At 37.8% G+C, this 22,868-nt stretch overlaps 2 protein-coding genes across 4 annotated transcripts in view; both read left to right on the forward strand.

The window, feature by feature from the left end:
- PDCD1LG2 (programmed cell death 1 ligand 2) overlaps positions 1–21,421 on the forward strand; it is a 139,888-nt gene extending 118,467 nt beyond the window's left edge. Inside the window, exon 9 of the transcript XR_005210621.1 lies at positions 20,447–21,421. The gene's annotated coding sequence lies outside the window, so the exon portion shown is untranslated. The remainder of the gene's footprint in view (positions 1–20,446) is intronic.
- The window catches only part of RIC1 (RIC1 homolog, RAB6A GEF complex partner 1), a 215,779-nt gene that overhangs the window by 3,845 nt on the left and 189,066 nt on the right, over positions 1–22,868 (forward strand). The gene's annotated exons all lie outside the window — the stretch shown is intronic.

Raw genomic sequence — 22,868 nt, forward strand, 5'->3', positions numbered from 1 at the left:
CAATATATGGGTATGTTAGTATAAATGCACATCTTAGGAATTATTATTGACTGCTACTAGGTTGCTAATAAAAAGCTGAAATAGGCAAATAATGCTGAGTTTGTGAGCTCACTTATCTGTCTTTGAGTAAGCTTAAGCAGAAACTTCAGTTCCTATAGTATCTGCTAATAATGGAAAAAAGAATGAGATAGATAGGAGAATCAAGCTGTAGGATCAGGTATATTGTTAACTGTGTGACCTCAGACAGGCCAATAATTTGTACCTGTATTTTTCCAACTGTCCCATTTCTTACCCTTCCAACTCTATTCTATTGCTCACAACCTCCTAGGAGCCTCCCTTAAAAAACTCACCTGTTCTGAAATCTTCTATAGTTTACTTTGGTTAGAGAATGAAATTCTAGCTCCTTAGTTTGATAACAGAGACATGCTCCTCCTGGAATACTCTTGTGCCCCATCTTTGCCTGTCACAATCCATACTGTAGCTACTGTTGAAATCCTTCTTTGTCTTTCAGTCATTCTTTATCATAACAAGAAATGTTAATTTTTTCTCATGAGTTCTTGGTTTGTATTGTAAGTTTTGTGCAAATGTTGTATTTCTACAACCAGATTATAAGTTTCTGGAGAGCAGAGAGTATCTTTTTATCCTATCCATAGTGCCTTGCACAAAGCAGATGGTTAATAAGTATTTTTAAAATAAATTAATGAATTTGGGCTCTCTATCCTGTTTGTTGTACAGAAGTTTTTAGAAGTTTAATAGTTGGAAGATCTTCAGTTTGGGCCTAGGCTTTTCTTTGTGGGAAGATTTTAAATTACTAATTCAGTTTTCTTTACTTGATACAGGTCTATTCAGATTTTCTATTTCTTCTTGAATCAGTTTTATTCAAGTTTTGACTTTTGAGGAATTTGTCCATTTCATCTAAATTATCTAATTAGTTGCCATAAAATTGCTAATAATTTCCCTTTATAATGCTTTTAGTTTCTGTAGGGTGTATAGTGACTATCCCTCTTTCATTCCTGGTTTTGGTCATTTGTGTCTTTCTCCCGACCCTCTGATCACTCCAGTTAAAATGTTATCAATTTTGTAGATCTTATCAGTGGACCAACTTTTGGTTTTACTGATTTCTTATTTCTATTTTTTGTTTTCTATTTTATTGATTTCTCCTCTGATTTTTATTATTTTCTTCTGCTTGCTTTGGGTTTAATTTGTGATTTTGCTAGTTTCTTAAGGTTAGAAGCTTAGATTATTGTTTAAGACTTTTCTTCTTTTTAAATATAGGCATATAGATACAAGTTTCTTTCTCCCTAAGCACCGTTTAGTGGTATCCCATAACTTTTGATATGCTGCAATTTTGTTTTCATTCTGTTTAGAATATTTAAAAATTGATTTTGTTGCTTCTTTGAATCATAGGTTATTTAGAAGTGTGATATTTAATAACTACAAATAATTGATGATTTCCCAGATTTCTTATCAATTTCGAGCTTAATTCCTTTGTTGTAGGAGAACACACTTTAAATTATTTGATCTTTTTAAAGCTCACTGACTTGTCTTATGGGTTAGCATATGTTCTGTTTTGGAGAATGTTCCATGTGTACTTGTAAAGAAAGTGTGTTCTGCTATTATTGGGTGGAGTGTTCTCTAAATATTAGTTAAATTGGTTGAAGGGTTGTTCAAGACTTCTGTATTCTGCTGGGAGTCAGTCTAATTCTATCAGTTATCAAGAGTGGGGTATTGAGATCTCCAACTCTACTGTTGAATTGTCTGTTTCTTTGTTTAGTCCTGTCAGTTTTTACTTCATATATTCCAGGATTTCATTGTTAGGTTTGGATGCATTTATAATTTTGTTTTTCTTTGTATCATTCTTCATCATTATAATACCCCTCTTTTTGGTTATATTTCTTGTCTTTAAGTATACTTTGTTTAATATTAGTGTAGCCATTACAGTTCTCTTATGGTTACCACATGTATGGCATCTCTTTTTCCATTCTTTTACTTTGAAACTGTTCATGTCTTTGAATTTGAAGTGTGTTTCATAGATAGCATATAGTTGGATCTTGCTTTTTAAAATCTAGTCTTGCAGTCTCTGTCTTTTGATTAGAGTGTTTAGTCCATTTACATTTAATGTAATCATTGATGTTGTTGAATATACACCTGCCCTTTTGCTATTTTTTTCCCTGAATCTTGTGTCTTTTTTGAACTATTTTCTTAGTATTTGCTCTAGGAATTACAGTATGCATCTCAACTTATTATGGTATGCTTCAGGTTAATACAGACTTAATTCCAGTAAAATATAGCAACTTTTCTAGCCCCCTTCTTTGAGATTTTGTCATTTATGTTGTATCTATATGTCATAAACTCAGAAGTACAGTGTATAATATTTTTTAAAGTCTTAAGTCTTTTAGAGAAATTAAGAGATAAAAGGAGAAAAATATGTTTATTCAGTCTTTTATATTTATCCACATATTTGCCATTTCTTGTGCTCTTCATTTCTTCTCTTGGATTTAAGTTATCATTCTCTAACTCTAGACCACCCCCATATTTGGTGACTTGCTAGGAGGACTCTCAGAATTCAGCATATAGTTGTATTCATGACTATGAATTATTGCAACAAAAGGATACAAAGCAAAATTGGCAAAGGGAAAAGGCTCATGAGTGAAATCTTGAGGAAATCAGGCACAAACTTCCCAAAGTCACGAAATGTATTGAATTCCTCCAGCATCAAGTTGTGACAACACGTGAAGTGTTGTCTTCCAGGGAAGCTCCTTAGAGACTCAGTGCCCAAAGTTTTTACTGGGAGTTGGTCACATAGACACCTGATAGCTAGCAAATATGAAAATTTTACCTTTTCAGAAGGAAAGCAGATGTTCAGGGTAAACCATATGGTTTGTACAGTTTTGGCACAGTGAACCACTCTTTTCAGTTAGGGAATGGTGAATACCCTCCCGAAATTCAAGTTTCCAGATGCCAGCCAAGCACCAACCTTTCAAGCAGGCTTTTCTAAGGATAGTGGGCTCAGACCTGCAATGTTAACTGTTTACCATATAATACCCATGTTAGTTTCCTAGGGCTGCAGTAACAAAATATCACAAACTGGGTGGCTTGAAACAACAAAAATTTAGTCTCATGGTTCTGGAGGCTGACAGTCTGAAATCAAGGTGTTGGCAGGATTGGTTCCTTTTGGAAGCTCTGAGAGAGAATTTGTTCCATGTCTTTGTGTTTGCTTTGGAACTTGCTGGCAATCTTGGCATTTCTTGGTTTAAAGATGCATCACTCCATTCTCTGTCTCTGTCTTCACATGACATTCTCCTCTCTGTGTGTATCTATGTCACTTGTGTCTGTCTCTACTTACAATGACACCAGTGATTGAATTTTGGGCCCACCATATCATGTTTTTGTTCCCTTTTATGTGATCATTTTATTTTGATCTTGTCAACATTTTCGTATGTATGTATGTATGTGTTGGCTTTCAACACTGTATGATGTTATGTAGGTGTGGATCTATATGTTTATGTAGCTGTTTATCCCACTTGGGGTTTACTAAGCTTCCTAGATCTATGGCTTATTATTTTTATTTTTAAATCAAATTTGGAAAGTTTGGGCCATTATTTCTTCAGATATTTTTTCTTTCACTTTGTCTTCTCTCTTTTTGGAATTTTCGTCATACATATGTTGGCTCAGTTGATGTCCCTCATCAATTATTGAATTATTTTCTGTTCAGCTGTTGAACTGCTAAATTGCTGAACTAATTTTCATGCTTCATGATTCTTTCATCTAATGCAGTTGTTACTTAAGTTGTACTTTTAATCTCTGGAATTTCTACAATTGGTTATTTAAAAGCTTTTACTGTTTATCAAGATTCTCTACTTATTGAGACATTATCATAATTTTTTTGATTCTTTAAGCATGCGTTCCTTAATTTCTTTGAACATATTTATAATAGCTACTTTGAAATTTTTGTCTGCTCTTCTGATCCCACTCAGAAGTTTCTTTTTTCTTAAGTATGGTTCACAAATTCCTGTTTCTTTGCATGTTTCCTGATTTTTTGTTAATAACTGGATATTTTGAGTAACATATAGTGGCAACTCTGGGTTCTGTTTTTTGTTCATTAGGGTCATTGCTGATTTTTTGCTTTTGTTTTGCTTCATAGAACCTTGCCTGGATTTAATTTTCAAAATTTATCTCCCCTGCACTGTGTAGGCACTGATGTCTCTGCTCACTTTTTCTTTATTCTTATTTTTATCTTGCCTTCCTTGGGGTTGTTGCCTCTATGTCTGCATAGATTTGTGACCAGCCAGTGATTGGTCACAGAGTCTACTCAAACGCTTTTAGTCAACAAAGCCTCCATCCTCTGTTGATTGATGTGTATGTGGGTTAAGGAGCGCATGCAAGGTTCAGGGAGTATTTTGTGGCTGTCATACCTTTTTTTCTTACTGGGCCCTTCTGGTACCACCTTGGGTGCAACTTCCCAGTGGGCCAGTGATATGCAAAGAACTTGATCTTTCTTTGGTCTTATCTGTGTACATAGCCTCCCTCTTAGCTGGGGATGAATGAAGGGCTTGGGCCTTAGGGTCTTTCCTGTTCATGTGTACTTCTCCCAGTGAGCCAAGGCTGTGTGGAGAGCTTATCTTTTCCTTCTCTGGCTCTCTTTATTTCCAGGATACATTTCTGGCTAGTCTATGGGTCTGCTACTTGCCCAAAGCAGGTCTGCAACTTCAAACTAGCAGCACTGTAGCATTTCTCTGTTTTCTTCAGAACAAGTGTATTTTTATTGACAATTCAGCTGATTGTGAATTTTTGCCTTCTGGTTTTTCCTGGCTGTTTTGGAGTAGCCCTGTTTACAGGACTTTGGTTGTCCTCTCTGTTTGCCAGGAGTCGGACCTCCCTCTCCCAGATGTTTGAAGCCAGCAGGCCATTGTCCCCGACTGTCCGCCTCGATAGTTTTTAACATTTCTTGCATCATCTCAAGCTGCTTTTGCTTGGAGGGCAAATTGGGGGCAGTGGGCATGCTGGAAAGGACTTTCCCAAGTTAGCCTTTCCCAGTTGAAACAGGGCCAGGGATCCACTAAGGGGGCGCAGACTGGTCCCAAAGTGCCTCTGGGAGGGGGGATCAGGAAGGGCACCGCTTCTCCCACAGCTCCTCAAAGATTAACTTTCTTGGCCTGCCTAGCACATGCAGCCCTTCAGCTAACTGTCCCCACCCCAGTTGCTACAGCCCCTGTATGGGGAGGGTTGATACAGTGGCTGCCATCGCCTTTTTTGGGGTGGGTTGAAACAAATACTGCTTCCACTTTTGTCTGGAACAGATTGAAACAATAGCTGCCCTCTGAGTTGGGCCCCCTGCACTCCGAAGTTGCTAATCAAAAGCTGTGATCAGTGATTGGCCATGCCCTCCCTTGACCTTGGGGAAGATGATTTTTATGTTCCTTTCTGTCACCAGTGAGCTAGCCAAGACCTGGACCCCACAGAAGCCTGCTGAGAGAATGGGGGATGGGTGCCAGTAGCCGCCACATGGAAGGAGCAATTTACTGTTCCTTACTGTAATTTATCAGCCTCTTCCTTGCACTCTTTTCTGGATGCTGTATAGTGTTCTTCTGGCTTCCAGAGTTTCAAAATAGTTGTTTCAGAATTTTTCTGCCTGTTTAATAGTTGTTTTGGTGGAGGGACTGAGTCCTGGAACTTCCTACTCCACCATCTTCCCACACTCCTCCCTGTATTCAGTAGTTTTTACCTCTCATTTGTTCTGTCACTACCACCATGGTCATCAACATCACTTCCTTTAGAACCAGATCCACCACTACCACTATCAACAATATCACTTGTTTTTGAAGCCCAAGGGTGATAAAGTTCTTGTCTTTTTTTGTTTACTATTATTCAATGTATAAATCACATTGATCTTTAAACAAAAAACTAAAAACACACAAACCATCAAATGTTGAATTGTATTTTGTTTGTTAGTCATTGTGCTACAGTAACCTTGGGAAATTGGTCTTAATTCTGTTTTCCAAATAGTGAAAGTAAGGCTGAGATAAAAATCTTGTGATCCAGGGGAAATTATTTAATATGTGGCAGAGTTGGGAGTCAAACACGTTTGATGACAGAGCTTGTGTTGTGAAAATTGTTCCTTGCTGGTTCTCATCTACAGTAAGAGCAATACAATTTGAGATAATCTATTTGAAAGATATCTTAGTAAAAGTTGATTTATTAGACATATTCAAATAGTTTTTTATTCACACTTAAAGATTACTTCTTAGAGGCTCACTAAATTCCAAGCATAGTGCCTAGAACTTTTTAGCATATTGTGCCATTTATTTATATTAAGATTTATTCACATACCATACAATCATCCAAAGTATGTAATCCATTGATCACATTACCATCATATAGTTGTTCATTCATCACCCCGATCAATTTTTTTTTAACATTTTCCTTGTACCAGAAAAAGTGAAAGCAAGAATTAAAAAAAGAGTAAAAACAGAACACCCAAATTGTCCCCCCCAGTCTTCCTTTAGTTTTTTTTTTTTTTTTTTTTTTTGCCCCCATTTTTCTACTCATCCATCCATATACTGGACAAAGGGGAGTGTGATCCACATTGCTTTCCCAATGACATATATTGTGCCATTTAAACATAGTGATATTGTGAGTAGAAGTGTTTGATTTCTTTTTACAGACATTTTCATTTTATGGAGGAGGAAAAACTGATGTCCAGGGTCAAATGATTGGTAAGCCTGGGTTTCACCAGTCTTTCATTGAACTGAAGGAAAATTTATAAAACTGAGTTGGGAAGATGGCATATAAGAAGAAAAGTCTTAAAACTAGAATAATGCATATCATTTAGTGTGTTTAAGAGTGTTTATTGTTTTTCTTGCACAGGGGAGTTTGACTCTATTCCTTTAAGTCTAAATTAAATTTTACAGAAATCTTTCTGAAGTCTGTTATGTATTTTTTCTTCATATAGTATGTAATGTATATGGTACACAATAATGAAGACTGAGTAATTATTAACATACTCTACGGCTGAGACAATTATTATTGTGATGTGCTGTTGAGTTATGTTGGTTTTGTGACTCACATTTGACACTTAACTATATATGCTAGGGAATATAGATAAACTAAAGAGCTTACTTTCTTTCAGCACTATATAATTTGTGCGTAGAGATCGCTATCTCCGATTATGTCCAATTTGTGTACACATGTATGACTTCACAGAAATGCTTCTCTAGAGGGACCATCATCGCATCCTGTAATTTGTCATATTTTTATTGTATCCTGAGTACAGTTTGCTTGTATTAAAAAATTCAACCAATTACACCTATTTAGAAAATAATAAAAAATTTTCAAATATACACTACACCTAGATATGTACCACTTAGATTCATTTTGCCATATATATATAGTTGTCTGTGTGTGCGTATGTGTATATGCCTGTGTGTATATTTGTCAAACCATTTAAAAGTTGCATCTAGATGCATCACTGGTACCTAATACTTCAGTATGTGTTATCTAAAAGTGACATCTTTCTACATAACCATGAAATGGTTCTAAGAAACGTAATTCCCTGTTACCTTCTAATTGTAGTTGGATTTGAAATTTCCCCTAATATCCACCCCCCCCCATTACTTGTGTACAGCCTTTTTGTGATTTTAAAACAAGGATTCACTCAAGGTTCATGCATTCCATTGGTCCTTTCTCTCACTTTCAGTTACATAGAATTTTTTTTTTTTCAATAGATTAGTTCACTTTACTCGTAGAGCACCCCACTACTCAGGATTTGTCTAATTGTTAACTTCTTCCTTGTTCTCTATATTTCTTGTAAACCGAAAGTTATGTTTAAAGGCTTGATTAAAGTTAAACATACTTACTTAGCACAAATACTTTATAGATGATGATGTATACATGAAATTAATTTTAAAGACAATTCTATACAAGACTGCTTTATTAATCGAGACAGTATTTCATTGGATTAAAACATAGCAACAGATTGGGAGAGAAAACAGCCTGATTTCAAGAGCTTGAAAATGGAATGAGATATCCTTCAAATATTACTTATTTCTATAGAAGAGAAAGAAAATGTTTATTGCTTAGCCTCTTTTTATATATGAAGTTGATCATTCTCAATTTAATACCAAGAACATTGGTGGAATATTTAAAGCATGAGTTAATAACTTACCACTTAATGGTACAGTTTTATAGAAGAAACTGCAAATTACTGGTAAAGATATCCTGTATTTACTTTGAAAAACTACACATGGATTTTTCAACTGTTCTATAGCCCACAACTTATTTCTAACAAAGTAAAACAAAACTGAACTAAAAGTGAATATAATGTTTCTGGTTAATTTATTTTCTATTTAGCTGCTAAGTAAACAAAAATATTCTCTTTAAATCTTTTCTGCCTTTGGAAACACTACTCAGTGTACTTGAATAATGGCCTTTTTTTTACATTTCTTTTTGAGATAAAATTTATGTACAGTGAAATATTGATCTGAAGTGAATTTTGATGAATGTATATGCTTTTTAAAACCACAATTCCAATCAACATTTAGAACATTACCATCATCCCGGAAGGTTCCCTTGTACCTGCTTAAATGTGCTGCCCCTCCAGGCATTTGCTGAATTGCCTTTATCGTGAGCTGCACTGCCAGAGAATTGAGTATATCTTACCCTCATTGTCTAAGTTATATGATAGCAAGCAATATGGTAGTGATATCTTAAGTAGGAATAACTTAAGTAGGAATAAATCATCCCATGGAAATAGTTAGGAGCTTTGTTGTAGGTATTCTTAATATTGTGATCCTGAGACATTAAAATGATGATAAAAAACAAGCAAGTAGCATTTATACTGTTCATTTTTTTCTGTTTTTCGTATTTTTTATTGTAGAGTATAACATACATACACAGAAGCAATAACTTTCCAAGTGCAATTTAACAAGCAGAGAGCAAATTTCAAAGAATATCATAGACCACAGTTCCACAGTTTCAGTCACTTCCCCATTGTGAAATCTAACATAAATACAAAAAGGTAATATTTTTCAAAGTATATAGTTTAACTATATAGTAGTTATATAGGAAATTTCCAAAGTTGTTATGAGTTACAGTGCCATAGTTTCAGTTATTTCCTTATTGTGAAATATAAAAGATATACAAAAAGGTGATAGCTTTCAAATTACAATTTAACAAGTAGCTATAGAACAGGTTTCAAAGGATGCTATGGGTTACAGTTCCACCATTTCAGTTCTTTCCTTCTAACTATTCTAATACCCTAGCAACTAAGTAAAAGAAAATTATATAGAGATTTAGTATTCATAATCTTTTGTTAAATTCCATCTTGTCTGTTGCTGTCCCTTCCTCTAGTTTAATCATTTTCCCGATCTTCAGGGATGTCTAGGCAATGACCACCCTAACTTGTTCATGTTGAAAAGGGGTGTCACCATAATGGAAACATATCTAGTTGATGTTATTGAAGAGGCTATTCTCTGGGTTTGGGGAGTTAGCTGGCATAGGAGTTCTTTGAAGGATTTAAGATTCTGAAGAATAAACTTAGTGAATGATACTTTTATAGAGTCTCTGATAGGGATCAGCGTATTTAAGATTTTCGAGACTACTGTTGACTTGGGCTTATCATACTGTGGTCATTCAGCATATCTAGGTGAAGCTTGCATAGGAATAACCTCCAGGACAGCCTCTTGACTCTATTTGAATTCTCTTAGCCACTGAAACCTTATTTTGTTGCCTTTGTTTTCCTCCTTTTGGGCAAAAACGCATTCTTAATCCCTCAACTCCAGGGTCAGGTTCATTCCTGGAATCTATGTCCTGCTTCGCCAGGAAGACTCATTCATCTGTGGGGTCCTATTCCACGATGGGGGGAGGGTGATGAATTTATTTGCAGAATTAGGCTTAGAGAGAAAGTCCACATTTAAGCAACAAAAGAGGTTCTTTGGAGGTGACTCTTAGGCATAATTGTAGGTGGGTTTAGCCTCCCCTTAACAACCATAAGTTTCACGTGAGCAAACCTCAAGGTCAGGGGTTTGCCTTGTAAAGTATGGGGTTCCTAAGTACACACAGCTTATGTTATATCTGCAATAATCCATCCACATCAATACTCATTAATTTCCATTTAAAATAATTCTCATAACCCAAAATACCTCATAGCTCTTGTCATTCTTAAATTATTTGTCCCTAGTATTTCTGTGGTACTGGTGTGGTATTCTTATTAATTATAGTTCCCTAGTATGCAGTAAGTAGATTTTTCCCATATAACACTTCTGTTTACAAGTCTCTGTGTTAGTGTCATACATTAGAAGTATATTATGCAAGTGCCTTTCTATATTTGTGGTGATCTGTGGGAAACATGCCTTTAAACAACCCCTTTCAATCCTATTAGCTTTCTTTTTTTTTTTTAATCTTCATTTTATTGAGATATATTCACATACCACGCAGTCATAGAAAACAAATCGTACTTTCGATTGTTTACAGTACCATTACATAGTGGTACATTCATCATCCAAATCAATCCCTGACACCTTCATTAGCACACACACAAAAATAACAAGAATAATAATTAGAGTGAAAAAGAGCAATTGAAGTAAAAAAGAACACTGGGTACCTTTGTCTGTTTGTTTCCTTCCCCTATTTTTCTGCTCATCCATCCATAAACTAGACAAAGTGGAGTGTGGTCCTTATGGCTTTCCCAATCCCATTGTCACCCCTCATAAGCTACATTTTTATACAACTGTCTTCGAGATTCATGGGTTCTGGGTTGTAGTTTGATAGTTTCAGGTATCCACCACCAGCTACCCCAATTCTTTAGAACCTAAAAAGGGTTGTCTAAAGTGTGCATAAGAGTGCCCACCAGAGTGACCTCTCGGCTCCTTTTGGAATCTCTCTGCCACTGAAGCTTATTTCATTTCCTTTCACATCCCCCTTTTGGTCCAGAAGATGTTCTCCGTCCCACGATGCCAGGTCTACATTCCTCCCCGGGAGTCGTATTCCACGTTGCCAGGGAGATTCACTCCCCTGGGTGTCTGATCCCATGTAAGGGGGAGAGCAGTGATTTGACCTTTCAAGTTGGCTTAGCTAGAGAGACAGGGCCACATCTGAGCAACAAAGAGGCATTCGGGAGGAGGCTCTTAGGCACAACCGTAGGGAGGCCTAGCTCTCCTTTGCAGCAACCGTCTTCCCAAGGGTAAAACCTGTGGTAGAGGGCTCAACCCATCCAACCACCAGTCCCCTATGTCTGTGGTCATGTTAGCAACCATGGAGGTGGGGTAGGCGAATACCCCTGCATTCTCCACAGGCTCCTCAAGGGGGCACGACATCTTTTTTTTTTCCCTTGTTTTTCTTTTTTTTTCTTTTTCTTTTCTTTTTTTAACTTTCCCTTCTTTTTTAAATCAACTGTATGAAAAAAAAGTTAAAAAGAAAACAAACATACAATAAAAGAACATTTCAAAGAGACCATAACAAGGGAGTAAGAAAAAGACAACTAACCTAAGATAACTGCTTAACTTCGAACATGTTCCTACTTTACCCCAAGAAAGTTACATAATATAGCAACATTTCTGTGAACTTGTTCCTACTATATCCATCAGAAATTAACAGACCATAGTCATTCCTGGGCATCCCCAGAACGTTAAATAGCTTATCTGTTCTCCTTGGATTATTGTTCCCCCTTCCTTAATTGCTCTCTACTGCTAGTTCCCCTACATTCTACATTATAAACCATTTGTTTTACATTTTTCAAAGTTCACATTAGTGGTAGCATATAATATTTCTCTTTTTGTGCCTGGCTTATTTCGCTCAGCATTATCAAGGTTCATCCATGTTGTCATATGTTTCACGAGATCGTTCCTTCTTACTGCCGCATAGTATTCCATCGTGTGTATATACCACATTTTATTTATCCACTCATCTGTTGAAGGACATTTGGGTTGTTTCCATCTCTTGGCAATTGTGAATAATGCTGCTATGAACATTGGCGTGCAGATATCTGTTCGTGTCACTGCTTTCCGATCTTCCGGGTATATACCGAGAAGTGCAATCGCTGGATCGAATGGTAACTCTATATCTAGTTTTCTATGGAACTGCCAGACTGACTTCCAGAGTGGCTGAAACATTATACAGTCCCACCAACAATGAATAAGAGTTCCAATTTCTCCACATCCCCTCCAGCATTTGTAGTTTCCTGTTTGTTTAATGGCAGCCATTCTAATCGGTGTTAGATGGTATCTCATTGTGGTCTTAATTTGCATCTCTCTAATAGCTAGTGAAGCTGAACATTTTTTCATGTGTTCTTGGCCATTTGTATTTCCTCTTCAGAGAACTGTCTTTTCATATCTTTTGCCCATTTTATAATTGGGCTGTCTGTACTATTGTCATTGAGTTGTAGGATTTCTTTATATATGCAAGATATCAGTCTTTTGTCAGATACATGGTTTCCAAAAATTTTTTCCCATTGAGTTGGCTGCCTCTTTACCTTTTTGAGAAATTCCTTTGAGGTGCAGAAACTTCTAAGCTTGAGGAGTTCCCATTTATCTATTTTCTCTTTTGTTGCTTGTGCTTTGGGTGTAAAGTCTAGGAAGTGGCCGCCTAATACAAGGTCTTGAAGATGTTTTCCTACATTATCTTCTAGGAGTTTTATGGTACTTTCTTTTATATTGAGATCTTTGGTCCATTTTGAGTTAATTTTTGTGTAGGGGGTGAGGTAGGGGTCCTCTTTCATTCTTTTGGATATGGATATCCAACTCTCCCAGCCCCATTTGTTGAAAAGACCATTATGACCCAGTTCAGTGACTTTGGGGGCCTTATCAAAGATCAGTCGGCCATAGATCTGAGGGTCTATCTCCGAATTCTCAATTCGATTCCATTGATCTATATGTCTATCTTTGTGCCAGTACCATGCTGTTTTGGCAACTGTGGCTTTATAATAAGCTTCAAAGTCAGGGAGTGTAAGTCCTCCCACTTCGTTTTTCTTTTTTAGAGTGTCTTTAGCAGTTCGAGGCATCTTTCCTTTCCAAATAAATTTGATAACTAGCTTTTCCAAGTCTGCAAAGTAGGTTGTTGGAATTTTGATTGGGATTGCATTGAATCTGTAGATGAGTTTGGGTAGGATTGACATCTTAATGACATTTAGTCTTCCTATCCATGAACATGGAATATTTTTCCATCTTTTAAGGTCCCCTTCTATTTCTTTTAGTAGAGTTATGTAGTTTTCTTTGTATAGGTCTTTTACATCTTTGGTTAAGTTGATTCCTAGGTACTTGATTTTTTTAGTTGCTATTGAAAATGGTATCTTTTTCTTGAGTGTCTCTTCAGTTTGTTCATTTCTAGCATATAGAAACATTACTGACTTATGTGCATTAACCTTGTATCCCGCTACTTTGCTAAATTTGTTTATTAGCTCTAGTAGCTGTATCGTCGATTTCTCAGGGTTTTCTAGATATAAGATCATATCATCTGCAAACAATGACAGTTTTACTTCTTCTTTTCCAATTTGGATGCCTTTTATTTCTTTGTCTTGCCGGATTGCCCTGGCTAGCACTTCCAGCACAATGTTGAATAACAGTGGTGACAGCAGGCATCCTTGTCTTGTTCCTGATCTTAGAGGGAAGGCTTTCAGTCTCTCACCATTGAGTACTATGCTGGCTGTGGGTTTTTCATATATGCTCTTTATCATGTTGAGGAAGTTTCCTTCAATTCCTACCTTTTGAAGTGTTTTTATCAAAAAGGGATGTTGGATTTTGTCAAATGCTTTTTCAGCATCTATTGAGATGATCAATTGATTTTTCCCTTTTGACTTGTTAATGTGTTGTAATACATTGATTGATTTTCTTATGTTGGACCATCCTTGCATGCCTGGAATGAACCCCACTTGGTCATGGTGTATGATTTTTTTAATGTGTCTTTGGATTCGATTTCCAAGTATTTTGTTGAGGATTTTTGCATCTATATTCATTAGGGAGATTGGCCGGTAGTTTTCCTTTTTTGTAGCATCTTTGCCTGGTTTTGGTATTAGATTGATGTTAGCTTCATAAAATGAGTTAGGTAGTGTTCCATTTTCTTCAATGTTTTGAAAGAGTTTGAGTAAGATTGGTGTCAGTTCTTTCTGGAAAGTTTGGTAGAATTCCCCTGTGAAGCCATCTGGCCCTGGGCATTTATTTGTGGGAAGATTTTTGATGACTGATTGGATCTCTTTGCTTGTGATGGGTTGGCTGAGGTCTTCTATTTCTTCTCTGGTCAGTCTAGGTTGTTCATATGTTTCCAGGAAATTGTCCATTTCTTCTACATTGTCCAGTTTGTTGCCATACAGTTGTTCATAGTATCCTCTTATAATTTTTTTAATTTCTTCAGGATCTGCAGTTATGTCACCTTTTTCATTCATTATTTTGTTTATATGGGTCTTCTCTCTTTTTGATTTTGTCAGTCTAGCTAGGGGCTTGTCAATCTTGTTGATCTTCTCAAAGAACCAACTTTTGGTGAAATTTATCCTCTCTATTGTTTTTTTTGTTCTCTATGTCATTTATTTCTGCTTTAATCCTTGTTATTTCTTTTCTTGTACTTGGTTTAGGATTGGTTTACTGTTCATTTTCTAGCTTCTTCAGTTGATCCATTAGTTCTTTGATTTTGGCTCTTTCTTCCTTTTTAATATATGCGTTTAGTGCTATAAATTTCCCCCTTAGCACTGCTTTTGCTGCATCCCATAGGTTTTGGTATGTTGTGTTCTCATTTTCATTCGTCTCTATATATTTAGCAATTTCTCTTGCTATTTCTTCTTTAACCCATTGATTGTTTAGGAGTGTGTTGTTTAACCTCCAGGTATTTGTGAATTTTCTAAGTCTCTGATGCTTATTGACTTCTAATTGTATTCCATTGTGGTCAGAGAATGTGCTTTGAATAATTTCAATCTTTTTAAATGTATTGAGGCTTGTTTTATGTCCCAGCATATGATCTATTCTGGAGAAAGTTCCATGAGCACTAGAAAAGTATGTGTATCCTGGTGATTTGGGATGTAATGTCCTGTATATGTCTGTTAAATCTAATTCATTTATCAGATTGTTTAGGTTTTCAATTTCCTTATTGGTCTTCTGTCTGGTTGATCTATCTATAGGAGAGAGTGATGTGTTGAAGTCTCCCACAATTATTGTGGAAACATCAATTGCTTCCTTTAGTTTTGCCAGTGTTTCTCTCATGTATTTTGTGGCACCTTGGTTGGGTGCATAGACATTTACAATTGTTATCTCTTCTTGCTGAATTGCCCCTTTTATTAGTACGTAGTGGCCTTCTTTGTCTCTCAAAACATCCCTGCATTTGAAGTCTATTTTATCTGAGATTAATATTGCTACACCTGCTTTCTTTTGGCTGTAGCTTGCATGAAATATTTTTTTCCATCCTTTCACTTTCAGTTTCTTTGTGTCCCTGTGTCTAAGATGAGTCTCTTGTATGCAACATATTGATGGTTCATTTTTTTTAATCCATTCTGCGAATCTGTATCTTTTAATTGGGGAGATTAATCCATTTACATTCAACGTTATAACCGTGAAGGCATTTCTTGAATCAGCCATCTTATCCTTTGGTTTATGTTTGTCATATTTTTCCCCTCTGTCTATTAATATCCTTTATTGTACCCATACCGAATCTCTTTAGTACTGAACCTTTCTCCAAGTCTCTCTGTCCTTTCTTTGTTTCTCTGTCTGTAGGGCTCCCTTGAGTATCTCCAGTAGGGCAGGTCTCTTGTTAGCAAATTCTCTCAGCATTTGTTTGTCTGTGCAAAATTTAAGCTCTCCCTCAAATTTGAAGGAGAGCTTTGCTGGATAAAGTATTCTTGGCTGGAAATTTTTCTCACTCAGAATTTTAAATATATCGTGCCACTGCCTTCTCGCCTCCATGGTGGCTGCTGAGTAGTCACTACTTAGTCTTATGCTGTTTCCTTTGTATGTGGTGAATTGCTTTTCTCTTGCTGCTTTCAGAACTTGCTCCTTTTCTTCTGTGTTTGACAGTGTGATCAGTATATGTCTCGGAGTGGGTTTATTTGGATTTATTCTATTTGGGGTTTGCTGAGCATTTATGATTTGTGTATTTATGTTGTTTAGAAGATTTGGAAAGTTTTCCCCAACAATTTCTTTGAATACTCTTCCTAGACCTTTACCCTTTTCTTCCCCTTCTGGGACACCAATGAGTCTGATATTTGGACGTTTCATATTATCTATCATATCCCTGAGGTCCATTTCGATTTTTTCAGTTTTTTTCCCCATTCTTTCTTTTATGCTTTCATTTTCCATTCTGTCATCTTCCAGGTCACTGATTCGTTGTTCGACTTCCTCTAGTCTTGTACTATGAGTGTCCAGAATCTTTTTAATTTGGTCAACAGTTTCTTTAATTTCCATAAGGTCATCCATTTTTTTATTTAGTCTTGCAAAGTCTTCTTTATGCTCTTCTAGGGTCTTCTTGATTTCCTTTATCTCCCGTACTATGGTCTCATTGTTCATCTTTAGTTCTTTGAGTAGCTGCTCTAGGTGCTGTGTCTCTTCTGGTCTTTTGATTTGGGTGCTTGGGCTTGGGTTATCCATATCGTCTGGTTTTTTCATATGCTTTATAATTTCTGTTGTTTTTGGCCTCGTGGCATTTGCTGAACTTGATAGGGTTCTTTTAGGATTTGTAGACCAATTGAAGTCCTTATCTCTAATTTATCAGATCTACAGCTTCGTGGAGTACACTTTCTCTAACTAGCCAGCAGGTGGCGTCCACGAACCACCTGTTCTCCACAAGCCAGTTCTCCCCTGCTTAGCCTTTTTGGTGAGTGGGGGAGTGAGTCTTGTGGGGTCCAATTGGTGTACCAAGCTTGCGTGTGTAGTTGGTGTTGCCTGCCCTGTGATGGGGCGTGTTTCTGGGCAGTCAGGGGCGGGGGGTGGCTCTAACAATCAAATCTCCCTGGTGATCCTAGAGTTTTAAAGCTGCTGCAATAGTCTAATCCTTCAGTTCAGTCCTGCCACAGTTTTTCTCTGCCACTGACCCACAAGTCCTTGGTATTGGCGTATGGCTCCTGAGACTTGCAAGTGGGCCCCTCTTCCAGGCCGTGCACCCCGGGTCCTCTGTTGAGGGATGGCTGTGCTATGTCATAGGTGAATGCCGTCCCCCCAGGGCAGTTCTGGGCTGCTGGACTGTGTAGGGAGGCTCCCAGTCTGCTGAAATGATGGCTGAATGGGGCTTTGTTAATTCACACTGCTCTGCCTTCCCAACTCTGGGACAATCAGCTGAGGTTGCAGGGAAGGCTAATGTCCACGCCCAGTTTTGTGGTGTGTGCCTGTTATTTGAAGCACTTCCGTCACACTGGGTTGTCTGGGGCAGTTCTGGGCTATGGGGCTGGCGATGGGCAGGAGTGTTTCCTGTCCACCAGGATGATGGCTGTGAGCGGACACCCCCCTTTTCTTGGGAAGTTGTGGTGTTTAGTGAATTTTCTCAGCCACTGGATTATTGCGTTTTGTCTCAGAGCTCTCCTAGTTCTGCTCTTGACTTGACCTGCCCAAATTGCAAGTCTTTGAAGCTTTCTGTATTGGGCTTCTTAGAGTAATTGTTTTAGAAAAAGAAAAAAGGATTAAAAAAAAAAAACAACAAAAAAAACGGGCCCTCCTCAGAGATCTAATGGGTTATTGAAATGCTAAGAGACAAAGCAACCAGGGCCATTAAGAAAAGGTCCACAGGGCAGAGAGATCAGCTTTTCTTTGGGATTTGCATATGCGCCTCAGGGCCCTTCCCCTTTCTATGTTCACCAGAACTCCAAAAATCCTCCACTTTTTTTTTGGAGTTTTTCGTGTTGTTTTTTTTCTATGCCTGTCTCCTCTCTGCTGGGCTGGCTGCTCTCAGATTCTCTGGTGTCTGGTCTCAGTCTATCTATGGTTGGAGTTTGAATCAGTAGAATGAGTTTCTGATAAGGGCAGCCACTGCAGTTTTCCCTTCTCCTTCCAGGAGCTGACAGCCCCTCCTGCCCCGGGACTGAGCCTGGCAGGGAGGGGCGCGGGTCCCCTGGCCGCAAAAACTTACAGATTTCGCTGATCTCAGCAGTTCCACGTTTTCATGAGTGTTGTATGAAGTATGCCCAAAGTCAGATTGCTCTGTGGTGTCCAGTCCACGCAGTTCCTGGCTTTCTACCTACTTTCCTGGAGGAGTAACTAAAACATAGAGCTCACCAGTCTGCCATCTTGCCCCGCCTCCTCTTACTTTTTGATATATGCATTTAGAGCTGTAAATTTCCCTCTCGGTACCACCTTCACTGCATCCCACAGGTTTTGATATGTTGTGTTCTCATTTTCATTTGTCTCTAGATATTTACCATTTTCTCTTGCAGTTTCTTCTTTGACCCACTGGTTGTTTAGGAGTCTAAGTCCCATGTATTTGTGAAAGATACGGTTCTTTGGTGGTTGTTGATTTCTAGTTGTATTCCATTGTGATCAGAGTGTGCTGTGAATAATTTCAGCCTTTTTACATTTATGAAAAATTGTGCCCTGGCATATGATCTATCCTGGAGAACATTCCATGAGCACTAGAGAAGAATGTATTTCCTGATACTTTGGGATGTAATGATCTATATATGTCTATTAAGCGTAGTTCATTTATCATATTGTTTAGATTCTTAGTTTCCTTCTTGGTCCTCTGTCTAGTTCTATAATATAAAAAACTGTGGTATATTGAAGTCTCCCAGTATGATTGTAGATGAAGAATGTATATCCTGATACTTTGGGATGTAATGATCTATATATGCCTGTTAAGCGTAGTTCATTTATCATATTGTTTAGATTCTTAGTTTCCTTCTTCGTCCTCTGTCTAGTTCTATAATATAAAAAACTGTGGTATATTGAAGTCTCCCAGTATGATTGTAGATGTGTCTGTTGCTCCCTTCAGGTTAGCCAATCTTTGTCTCATGTTATTTGGAGGTCCTTGATTGGGTGAATAAACACTTAGGATTGTTACTTCTTCTAGGTGAATTGTCTCTTTTATTAATATATAGTGTCCTTCTTTGTCTCTTAAAGTCTATTTTTTCCGATATTAGTATAGCTACCCCAGCTTTCTTTTGGTTGCAGTTTGTGTGGAGTATTTTTTTCCATCCTTTCACTTCCAGTGTCTTTGTGTTGCAGGGTCTAAAATGAAATGAGTCTCTGTAAATAGCACATCAATGGGTCATACTTTTTAATCCATTCTACCAGTCTGTATCTTTTAATTGAAGAGTGTAATCCATTCACATTCAAAGTTATTACTGTGAAGGCAGTTCTTGAATCAGCCATCTTATCCTTTGGTTTTTAGTTGTTAGATCTATTTTTTTTCCCCCCTCTTTCTCTTCTCTTTAGGTTACACATACTAATACTTTTCAGTTCTATGCTCTTGTTCAGACCTTTCTTTCCTCTGTTTTTCTCTGTTAGTAGAACTCTCTAATATTTCTTGCACGGCATGTCTTTTGTTCTTTTGGTAACAAATTATCTCGGTAGTTGCTTGTGAAAACTTTTTTCTCTCCCTTAATTTTGAAGGAGAGCTTTGCTGGCATTTTTTCTCTTTCAGAATCTGAAATATGTCATACTACTTTCTTGTAGCCTCCATGGTGTGCGCTGAGTAGTCAGTACTTAATCTTATGTGCTTTCCATTGTATGTGGTGAATCGCTTCTCTCTTGCTGCTTTCGGAAGTTTCTCCTTCTCTTCAGCAATGGACAGTCTAATCAGTAAATGCCATGGAATAGGTTTATTTGGATTTAGTCAATTTTGGGTTCATTGGGCATCTTTGTTTTGCATATTTATGTCATTTAGAAGGATTGTGAAGTTTTCCCCAACTGTGTCTTGAACACTCTTCCTAGCCCTTTACCCTACTCTTCTTCTGGGACACCAGTGATTCCTATATTTGTTTGCGTCATATTGTCCATAATTTCTCTGAGATGAATTTCAAATTTTTTGATTTTTTCCTTCCATTTGTTCTTTATGCTTGCAATTACTTTGTCCTCATGGTCACTTATCCTTTCTTCTGCATCTTCAAATCTGCTACTATGGGTCTCTAGTATATTTTTTATTTGATCCACAGTGTTTATTTCCATAAAATCTTTTTCTTTTTTTTTAAAACTCTGAGATTCTTCTGTTTGCTCTTGTCGAGTGTTTTTGATTTCCTTTATGTCTTTAGCCATCTCGTTGAAGTTGTTTTTGAGATTTGTTTGTATTTCTTTAATTAAATGCTCTAAATTTTGCATCTCTTTTGGCTTTTTGTTTGTTTGGCTTGTCCATATCTTCCAGATTGTTCAAGTGCTTTATAATTTTCTTTTGATTTCGGGGCATTTGCTTGTCTTGATAAGGTTATTTTGGGAAACGCAGGATTATTATTTCGGTAAAGTTATAGGTTGCTAGAGTGCAGTTTCCCAATCCTACCAGCTGGTGGTGCTCTTGAGGTACAGCTTCCTGGACTGTTGTTTCCCTGTCCTACCAGCAGGTGGCGCTGCCAAGACGGAATTCTCCTGCGCGCTTGGCCGAATTCAAACCGTCTGGAGAACCAGCAGTGCCCCGGTTCTCTGTGTATATTGGGGACTGCCTGTCCTGGGGCTGTGAAGTGGTTCTTGGACATGTAGCCAGGGTAGTCCATTCAAGGGCATCCCACTGATGGAACGTGGCACCTGCCTGTATGCTCCCTGCCTTCTGTGGACCTGCCAGTCTCTCTCTTGTGGGAGGGGCTCCTGATCGTCAACATGGCTGTCTCCCTTCCCTGCTTCTTGCCATTGCACACCCCGTACTTCCATGGGAAGAGAGTAAATGCTGCCTACTGGGTTCCCTCCAGGAGAGCTCCTGCATGTCTGGCTGTGGAGGATCACCCACCAGCCTCTTGTTAAGGTAGGTGCATGGGAGTGCAGAACAACTGTTCACTTCCTTGCCTGGCAGTGGTCTTGCTGTTGCCTACTAGGAGGTGGTCCAACAGGAACATAGTCATTACATCCCTGGAACCACCATCTGGCCTTTTTGTTGGTGTCCTTTCCAGGTATTGTGAGGGAGCCTCTGTCGTGGGTCACAACCTGAGACCATGGTCCTGGGTGGCCTCTGGTCCCTCTCTCTAGTTTCTTTCACAGAGAAGACGCCCATTCTGCCTCATCTACTCAGCCATCTTCCTGGAAATCTCTCTATAAGAGGTGTTTATTAAGTGCCAGATACTTTGCCAAATGTTGCATTATTTAATCTTTGCAGCCGTGAGATCCAATGAGATAGGGTCTATTATTAAATGTATGTTATTAAAGATGCAGAAACTGAAGCTTAGGAGAAATTAAATAGTTGTCCAAGGTCACAGAGGTAGAAAATGCAGAGCCAGTATTTGAATCCTTGCATTTAGACTTCACAGTTGTATTGTTCTTTTTTTTTAAATTGTGATTGTTTACATACCATACAATTATCCAAAGATCCAAAGTGTGTAATCAGTTGCCCACGGTACCCTCATACAGCTGTGCATCCATCACCACAGTTAATTTTTGTTCAGTTTTCAGAACATTTTCATTACTCCAGACAAGAAATAAAGACAAAGAAGAGAAAAAAAAAGGAAAGAAAAGGAAAGTCAAATCCTCCCATATCCCTAACAACCCCCCCTTCATTGTTGACTAGTAGTATGGGTATAGTATATATTGTTACTGTCAATGAAAGAACGTTGAAATACTACTAACTGTAGTGTATAGTTTGTAGTAGGTATATATATTTTTTCCTATATGCCCCTCTATTATTATCTTCTAATTGTACTGTCATACATTTGTTCTGGTTCATGAAAGAGATTTCTAATGTTAATCACAGACATTGCCCACCACAAGATTTATACATTTCCATCTTTTAACCTCCAACTTTCCTTCTGGTGACATACAGGACTCTGAGCTTCCCCTTTCTACCACATTCACGCACCATTCAGCACTGTTAGTTATTCTTACAATGTGCTGCCATCATCTCTGTTAATTTCCAAACATTTAAGTTTAACCTAGTTGAACATTCTGCTCATAATAAGCAACTGTTCCCTATTCTTTAGCCTCTTTCTGTATCCTGGTATCTTATGTTTCATGCCTATGAGTTTACGTATTATAATTAGTTCCTATCAGTGAGACTCTGCAAGATTTGTCCTTACGTGTCTGGCTTATTTCACTCAGTATATTGCCCTCAAGGTTTCTTCGTCAACCCATTTTTTTTTTAAGTTGGTTTTGTTCACACGCCATACGTTCCATCCTAAGTGAACAGTCTGGTTCCCTGTAAAGTCACATATTTATGTGTTCACCACCCTCACCATTATCTATATAAGGACATCTACATTTCTTCCACAAGGCATGGGGAAGAGTCAAAGAAGGTAGAGAGGCAAAAGAAAAAGAAAAAAGAAAGGTTAAAAAAAAACATGACAGCTAGGAAGCAGCAAAAGGAAAGATTACCTTAAATCACAGTAGAATAAAGAGTCAGACAACACCACCTATGCCAGGTGTCTCACACCTCTCCCCTATGCCCCCCTCCTATCTGCATTTACCTTGGTATATTGCCTTTGTTATATTAAAGGAAGCATAATGCAGTGATTCTGTGAATCGTAGTCTCTGGTTTACATTGATTGTAGTTTTCCCTTAATGCCTCCCTATTTTTAACATCTTGCAAGGTTGACATTCGTTTGTTCTCCCTCATGAAAAAACATATTTGTACGTTTTATCACAATTGTTGAGCACTCTAGGTTTTCTTGAGTTATACAGTCCCAGTCTTTGTCTTTCCTCTTTTCTTCTGGTGTCCGACATGCTCCTAACTTTCCTCTTTGAACCATATTCATAGCTGTTTTTGTTCTGTGTACTTACATTGCTGTGCTTTCATCACCCAAAATTGTGTTCCAAACATCTCACTCCTGTCTTCTCCTATCAGTC

The sequence above is a fragment of the Choloepus didactylus genome, chromosome 10 (assembly GCF_015220235.1).
Source record: "Choloepus didactylus isolate mChoDid1 chromosome 10, mChoDid1.pri, whole genome shotgun sequence".
In the NCBI taxonomy this organism is placed as follows: domain Eukaryota; kingdom Metazoa; phylum Chordata; class Mammalia; order Pilosa; family Megalonychidae; genus Choloepus; species Choloepus didactylus.